The sequence below is a fragment of the Eschrichtius robustus genome, chromosome 12 (genome assembly GCF_028021215.1).
Source record: "Eschrichtius robustus isolate mEscRob2 chromosome 12, mEscRob2.pri, whole genome shotgun sequence".
In the NCBI taxonomy this organism is placed as follows: domain Eukaryota; kingdom Metazoa; phylum Chordata; class Mammalia; order Artiodactyla; family Eschrichtiidae; genus Eschrichtius; species Eschrichtius robustus.
Window position 1 is genome coordinate 69,562,264 of NC_090835.1, and position 8,295 is coordinate 69,570,558.

General features: G+C 39.0%; 1 pseudogene; it reads right to left on the reverse strand.

Moving 5' to 3' along the window:
* Positions 1-4,893: 4,893 nt before the first annotated feature.
* On the reverse strand, positions 4,894-5,578 carry LOC137773980 (sigma intracellular receptor 2-like; annotated as a pseudogene).
* Between the last annotated feature and the right edge of the window lie 2,717 nt (positions 5,579-8,295).

Sequence of the window (8,295 nt, forward strand, 5' to 3'; positions counted from 1 at the left end):
CCCCCACACCCAACCTCTGGTAACCACAAATCTGATCTTTTTCTCTATGAGTTTTTTTTTTTTTTTTAAAGATTCCACATATAAGTGAGATTATACAGTATTTGTCTTTCTCTGACTGACTTATTTCACTTAGCATAATGCCCTCAAGGTCCATCCATGTTGTTGCAAGTCTCAAGATTTCCTTCCTTTTTATGGCTGAATAATATTCCACTGTGTATATACCACTACTTCTTTATCCATTCATCTGTTGATGGACACTTAGGTTGTATACATGTCTTGGCTATTGTAAATAATGCCGCAGTGGACATGGGGGTGCAAATATCTCTGTGACATAGTATTTCATTTCCTTTGTATATATTCCCAGAAATAGTATAGCTGAATCATATAGTATTTCTATTTTAAATTTTTTGGGCAACCTCCATATTTTTTTCCATAATGGCTGTACCAATTTACCATGCCACCGGCAGTACACAAGGGTTCCCTTTTCTCCACATCTTTGACAGCATTTGTTATCTTTGTCTTTTTGATGATAGCCATTCTACCAGGTATAAAGTGATATCTTGTTGTTTTGATTTGCATTTCCCTGATGATTAGTGATGTTGAGTACCTTTTCCTATACCTGCTGGCCATTTTTATATCTTCTTTGGAAAAATGTTAATTCATGTCCTTTGCCCATTTTTTAATTGGATTATAATGACCCTTGAACAACACGGGTTTGAACTATAAATGTCCACTTATGCGTGGGTTTTTGTCAATGGTAAATACAGTGCTGCATAATCTGTGGTTGGTTGAATCCTCAGATGTGGAACTGAGGAGAAGGAGGGCTGACTATAAAGTTAAACTCGGATTTTTGACTGCTCGGAGAGTTGATGCCCCTAATGCCCACGTTGCTCAAGGGTCAACTGTATTTGTTTTATTTTGGTTTTGCTATTGACTTGTGTGAGTTATTTGTATATTTCAGATTTAGTCCCTTATCAGATATATGAATTGCAGATATTTTTTTCCGATGCTGTAGTGTCATTTTATTTTGTTGATCATTTCTTTTGTTGTGCAGAAGCTTTTCAGTTTGTAGTTTCACTTGTTTGTTTTGATGTATTTCACTTGCTTTAGGTGTCACATCCAAACAATCATTGCCGAGACCCATGTCAAGGAGTTTTTTCCTATTTTCTTCTAAGAGTTTTACGGTTTTCAGTCTTACAATTTGTCTTTTTTTTAAGTTTTAAATTCCTTTTCTTTTTTTTAATTGAAGTATAGTTGATTTACAATATGCTGTTAATTTCTGCTGTGCAGCAAAGTGATTCAGTTACACATATATATACATTCTTTTTATTTTTATTTTTTTAAATTAATTTTGAAAAATATTTAATTTATTTAATTAATTAATTTTTTGGCTGCGTCAGGTCTTAGTTGCGGCACGTGGGATCTTTGTTGAGGCATGTGGGATCTTTTTCATTGTGGTGCGTGGTCTCTTCATTGCACTGCTCGGGCTTCTTTCTAGTTGTAGCGTGCGGGTTTTCTCTCTAGTTGTGATGCGTGGGCTTAGTTGCCCCACAGCATGTGGGATCTTAGTTTCCCAACCATGGATCAAACACGTGTCCCCTGCATTGGAAGGTGAATTCTTTACCACTGGACCACAGGGGAAGTCCCTACATTCTTTTTAATATTCTTTTCCATTATGATTTATCATGGGATATTAAATATAGTCCCCTGTGCTATACAGTAGGACCTTGTTGTTTATCCATTCTATATATAATAGTTTGCATCTGCTAACCCCAAACTCCCACTCCATCCCTCCCTTACCCCCTTTCCCCTTGGCAAGTACAGGTCTGTTCTCTATGTCTGTGAGTCTGTTTCTGTTTCCTAGATAGGTTCATTTGTGTCATATTTTAGATTCCGCATATAAGTGATATTATATGGTATTTGTCTTTCTCTTTCTGACTTACTTCACTTAGTATGATAATCTCTAGTTACATTCATGTTGCTGCAAATGGCATTATTTCATTCTTTTTTTATGGCTGAGTAGTATTCCATTGTTCATAGGTACCTCATCTTCTTTATCCATCCCTCTGTCAGTGGACATTTAGGTTATTTCCATGTCTTGGCTACCATGAATAGTGCTGCTGTGAACATAGGGGTGTATGTATCTTTTTGAATTATAGTTTTGTCCAGATATATGCCCAGGAGTGGGATTGCTGGATCATATGGCAACTCTATTTTTAGTTTTTTTTGAGGAACCTCCATACTGTTCTCCATAATGGCTGCACCAACTTACATTCCCACCAACAGTGTAGGAGGGTTCCCTTTTCTCCACACCCTTTCCAGCATTTGTCATTTGGTCTTAAAATTTTAAGTCTTTAATCCATTTTGAGTTAATTTTTGTGAGTGGTATGAGATAGGGGTCTAGTTTTATTCTTTTATGCGTGAATGTTCAATTTTCCCACCATCATTGTATTGAAGAGACTATCTTCTCCGCTGAGTATTCTTGGCTCCCTTAATAAATACTAGTTGACTGTGTATGAATGGGTTTATTTTCTAATAAATAGGCTCTCAATTCTATTCCATTGGTATATGTGTCTGTTTTTATGCCAGCACCAAACTGTTTTGATGACTATAGCTTTATAATATAGCTTGAAATTAGGAATGATGCCTCCTGCTTTGTTCTTCTTGGTCAGGATTGTTTTGGCTCTTTGGGGTCTTTTGTGGTTCCATATAAAATTTAGAATTATTATTTCTACTTCTGTTAAAAAATGCCATTGGAATCTTGATAGAGATTGCACTGAATAGTTGGCTTGGCTAGTATGGATGTTTTAACAGTATTAATTCTTCCAATCCAGAGGCATGGCATGCCTTTCCATTTATTTGTGTCTTCTTTAGTTTCTTTTATCAACGTCTTATAGTTTTCAGCATAGAGATTTTTCATTTCCTTGCATAAATTTATTCCCGAGTATTTATTGTTTTTGATGCTATTGTAAATGGGATTATTTTCTTGATTTCTTTTTCAGATAATTCGTTGTTAGTGTACTGAAACACCACTGATTTTTATTTATTTATTTTTGGCTGCACTGGGTCTTTGTTGCTGTGAGTGTGCTTTCTGTAGTTGCAGCGAGCAGGGGCTACTCTTCGCTGTGGTGTGCAGGCTTCTCACTGCGGTGGCTTCTCTTACTGCGGAACATGGACTCTAGGAGTGCGGGCTTCAGTAGTTGTGGCACGTGGGCTCAGTAGTTGTGGCTCGCAGGCTCTAGAGCACAGTCTCAGTAGTTGTAGCACACGGGCTTAGTTGCTTTGAGGCATGTGGGATCTTCCCAGACCAGCTCGAACCCCTGTCCCCTGCACTGGCAGGTGGATTCTTAACCCCTACGCCACCAGGGAAGTCCCCACCACTGATTTCTTAATGTTAATCTTGTGTCCTGCAACTTTACTGACATTATTTCTTAGTTCTAACAGTTTTCTGGTGGAGTCTTCAGGGTTTTCTGTATATAAAATCATGTCATCTACAAGTAGAGACAATTTTATTTCTTCCTTTTCTTTTTTAAATAAATTGGGCATATTTTTTAAAGCTTTAAAAAAATTTTTTTAAATTTTATTCATTTTTGGCTGTGTTGGGTCTTCGCTGCTGTGCGTGGGCTTTCTCTAGTTGTGGTGAGCGGGGGCTACTCTTCATTGTGATGCGCAGGCTTCTCATTGTGGTGGCTTCTCTTGTTGCAGAGCATGGGCTCTAGGCGTGCGGGCTTTAGTAGTTGCAGCTTGCGGGCTCTAGAGCGCAGGCTCAGTAGTTGTGGCACACAGGCTTAGTTGCTCTGCGGCATGTGGGATCTTCCTGGAGCAGGGCTCGAATCCATGTCCCCTGCATTGGCAGGCAGATCCTTAACCACTGCACCACCAGGGAAGCCCCCCCCCCCTTTTTTTTTTTGCTCAGCACCTACCTTTATTTTGACCAGACACACGAGTCAGACGATACTCCCAACAATCAGACCTTTAGGGCTTGTAAGCAAAACAGGCAAAAATGGGGAACTAACCAGGACCAGCGTCTACCATTTTCCATGTGTTCACAGGTCTTTTTTTTTTTTTTTGAGTTGGCCTTGAGTATGAATTTAGTGAATGCTAGCATAATATCAAATAGTAACGTGAAGAGACCCTATATGCACACACTGGACCTGTCATGCCCAGCTCCCCTCACCTGCTACCTTTGACTGAACAAGACAGGAAGGAATTATTAAACTATTAGGTAAGATGAAGTTATCCAGTAGGAGGCACACCTCCAGCTCAGGTATGAGATACCAGATCTCAGAGTAAAGGAACTTATGTTAGGTGGTCTGTAAAAAGTAATAGAAGACTAAGGCTTGGAAAGAGGATAAACAAGGAGGCTTTAAAAAAATCTCTTCTCCTGGATGACCTGTTTAAGACAGAAACAATACACCTTCCAATTTGACCCATTTCTGACTGAAAGTCATGCCAAGGTTGAACCTTAAGGAAAACTAAGTTTAAACCTCTTACAGAATAGCTCACCCCCACCTAGGGGTGGGGACAAGAAAACAATTTTTAATGAATATTACAGAGGCATAACTTCAAACTTAAAAATGGCCTGAGACATCCCAGTGATATGCTGTAGAGAATCATGAGTCAAAGGGTTAGTCACATGTATACTGTGGGTCACATGACTCATGAACATGCCAAGTAGGCCGTGTTGCTTGGAAGTTTATCTAGTTTCTGGTCTGGTCCTGCCTTTAGTAATCCTACAATGGCACTTGGGCACACAGTGAGGCCTTTGGCACCATTTCCCTATAACCTAGCCCACACCCCTCTGCTCATCCTCAGGTGATTGGTCTGTTTGTGCCAGTACCCTTGGAAGGTGAGGGTTTGATGGGCCTCCTGCCAGTGTCTTGGTCGTGTGTGTTGCTGCTGGTGTGTTTCAAATACTACTGAAAATATGGGTTCTGAGCATTTTCCTGGTACTGGGTCCAACAGGAAACTGCCCCGTGGTCACCTCTCCACTGGACCCGGGGTTATTCTTCCTCATTTTTTCTTTCTTTTCTCCTCAGACTTGTAGTAGGGGTTCCACAACATGAAGAGCAGAAGTATGAGAGGGATGAGAAAGTAGGGGGTATAGACAGATATAAGGAATAGTCGTTCGTGGAAAGTCTTAGGTCCTTGTCCTCTGAAACAACTGGCTTTGGAGAAATCCTCGAGTAGAAATGTGGAGGGGATTAGAATCAGAGTTGTCATGGTGTGAACCAAGTAGATGATTGCAAGGGTGTGGATCCACCTGCAGCCTTCTTTGAAGAAGGCATATGTTGCAATGGGAAAGAAGGGGAGCTGAAACACAAGCTCCCAAAACAGGAAGGACTTAAACCACACTGGGGGGTTCTGTAGCAGGGGGTCTTTGAACTCCTCAGTCTACCACTGCCGCAGGTTTCTCAGCTCCAACCGCTGCCGCAGGTTTCTCAGCTCCACGGGGATCTCAGAGATCACGCGGCACCACCGCCTGCAGGTCCATGAGCAGGGTGAAGGGGATGTAGGAGAGGAAGTAGAGACCCAGCAGCCACTCCAGGCCACACCAGGCACCCAGAGGCCCCATCATCCATCAGTTGGGCAGAGTGGGAGCCGAGACTCTTTTTTTTTTATAGTTTCCAACTCTTCCTTCCTTCCTTCCTTCCTTCCTTCCTTCCTTCCTTCCTTCCTTCCTTCCTTCCTTCCTTCCTTCCTTCCTCCCTCCCTCCCTTCCTTCCTTCCTTCCTTTTCATTCATTCTGCTGTGCTGGGCCTTAGCTGCAGCATGCAGGATCTTCATTGTTGCACACAGGATCTTTAGTTGCACATGCAGGATCTTTTAGTTATGGCATGTGGGATCTTTTAGTTATGGCATGCAAACTCTTAGTTGTGGCATGTGGGATCTAGTTCCTTGACCAGGGATCGAACCCAGGCCCCCGGCATTGGGAGTGTGGAGTCTTAGCCACTGGACCACCAGGGAAGTCCCTCTTTTTGATTCTGATGCCTTTTACTTATTTTTCTTGCCTAATTGCTCTGGATGGGACTTTCAATACTGTGTTGAGTAGGAGTGCTGAGAGTGGGCACCATGGTCTTGTCTGACAATGAGTTTGGGAATGTTCCCACCTCTTCAATTTTTTAGAAGAGTTTGAGAAAAATTGATGTTAATTTTTCTTTAAATGTTTGGTAGAATTCACCAGTGAAGCCATCTGGTCCTGGGCCTTTCTTCATTGGGAGATTTTTGCTTACTGATTCATTCTCCTTGCTAGTAATTGATCTGCTCCAGTTTCTTCCTGATTCCGTCTTGGTAGCTTGTATGTTTCTAGAAATTTATCCATTTATTCTAGGTTGTCCAACCTGCTGGCATATAATTGTTCATTGTGGTCTCTTATTTCCATAGAATTGGTAGTAATCTCCCCACTTTAATTTCTGATTTTACTAACTTGAGTCTTCTCTCTTTTTTAGTCTATCTAGCTAAAGTTTTGCAAATTTCTTGATATTTTCAAAGAACTAACTTATCATTCCATTGATTTTCTGTATTATTTTTCTATTCTCCATTTCATCTATATCTACTCTTATCTTTATTATTTCCTTTCTTCTGCTAGTTTTGGGTTTAGTTTGTTTTTTTTCTAGTTACTTAAATTATAAAGTTAGGTTGTTGATTTGAGATCTTTCTTGGTTTTTAGTGTAAGTGTTTATAGCAAAATTTCCCCTTAGGGAATTCCCTTGTGGTCCAGTGGTTAGGACTCAGCGCTTTCACTGCTGAGGGCCTGGTTCAATCCCTGGTCGGGGAACTAAGATCCCACAAGCTGTGTGGCATGACTAAAAAAAAAAAAAAATTCCCCTTAGTACCACTTTTGCTGTGTCTCATAAGTTTTGGTATGCTGTGTTTTATTTTCATTTATCTTTAGGTATTTCTAATATCCCTTGTGATTTATTTTTTGACTCCTGTTTTTTAAAGTGTATTAATTGCCACAATTTTGTGTACTTTCCAGTTTTCTTTGTACTTGCTTTCTAACTTCCTCTTATTGTGGTCAGAGAAGATACTTTGTAAGACCTTTATCTTTTTAAAATCTATTGAGACTTAATTTGTGACCTAACATATGCTCTATCTTGGAAAATGCCCCAGGTGTACTTGAGAAGAATGTATATCATGTTATTGTTGGGTGGTGTTCTGTATATGTCTGTTAGGTCTAGTCCTCTATTTCCTTAATTATCTTCTGTCTGGTTGTTCTATCCATTCTTGCAAGTGGGGTATTGATGTCTCCAACTTATTGTAGAAATGTCTCTTTCTCCCTTCAATTCTGTCCATTTTTGCTTCCTATATTTTAATGGTTGGTCATTAGGTGCTTAAACATTGTAATTGTTAAAGTTTCTTGCTGTATTGAAACTTTTATTAATATATAATGTCCTTCTTTGTTTTGTAAGCTATTTTGGTTTAAAGTCTATTGTGTCTGATGTTAGTATATCCATTCCTGCCCTATTTTTGTTACAATTTGCATGGAATATTTTTTTTATTCTTTCACTTTCAGCATGTTTGTGTTTTTGGATCTCAAGTGAGTTTCTTGTAGGCAGCATATACTTGGATCATGTGTATTCATCCATTCTGCCCATCTCTGTCTTTTGAATGGAGAGTTGAATCCACTTACATGTAAAGTAATTACTGATAGGGAGAGACTTCTGTTATTGTGATATTTGTTTTTTTGTTTCCTATATGTCGTATAGCTTTTTTGTCCTTCATTTGCTGTGTTCCTGTTTTCTTTAGTTTTTAGTTGATTTTTTTTTTTTAGTGAAATGTTTAAATTTCTTCTTTGTATATTCTATAGCTATTTTTTTCCAGTTACCATAGACATTACATTGAACATAAAGTTATAGTATTCTAATTTGAATTTATAGCAGGTTCATAACATACAAAAACTGGTCCTTTACAGCTCCATCCCCAACCATTTCACTTGTTGATGTCATAAAATTGCATCTTCATACATTGTGTACCCAATGCATAAGTAATCATTCTTTTAAATGTATGTTTCCTAAATTATGTAGAAAACCAAGATTTGGAGTTACAAACCAAAGTTACAGTAATATACTTTTACATTAATAATTTTTTTCTTTAGATGTATTAGTCTCCTAAATCACGTACAAAACAAAAAGTACAGTTACAAATCATTTTTATAATACTAGCTTTTATTATTACCCATGTATTTACCGTTATTGAAATATTCATTTCTCCATATGGCTTTGAGGTACTGTCTAGGGTCCTTTCATTTCACCTTGGAGGTCTCCCTTGAGCAGCTCTTAGTGGTCACAAATT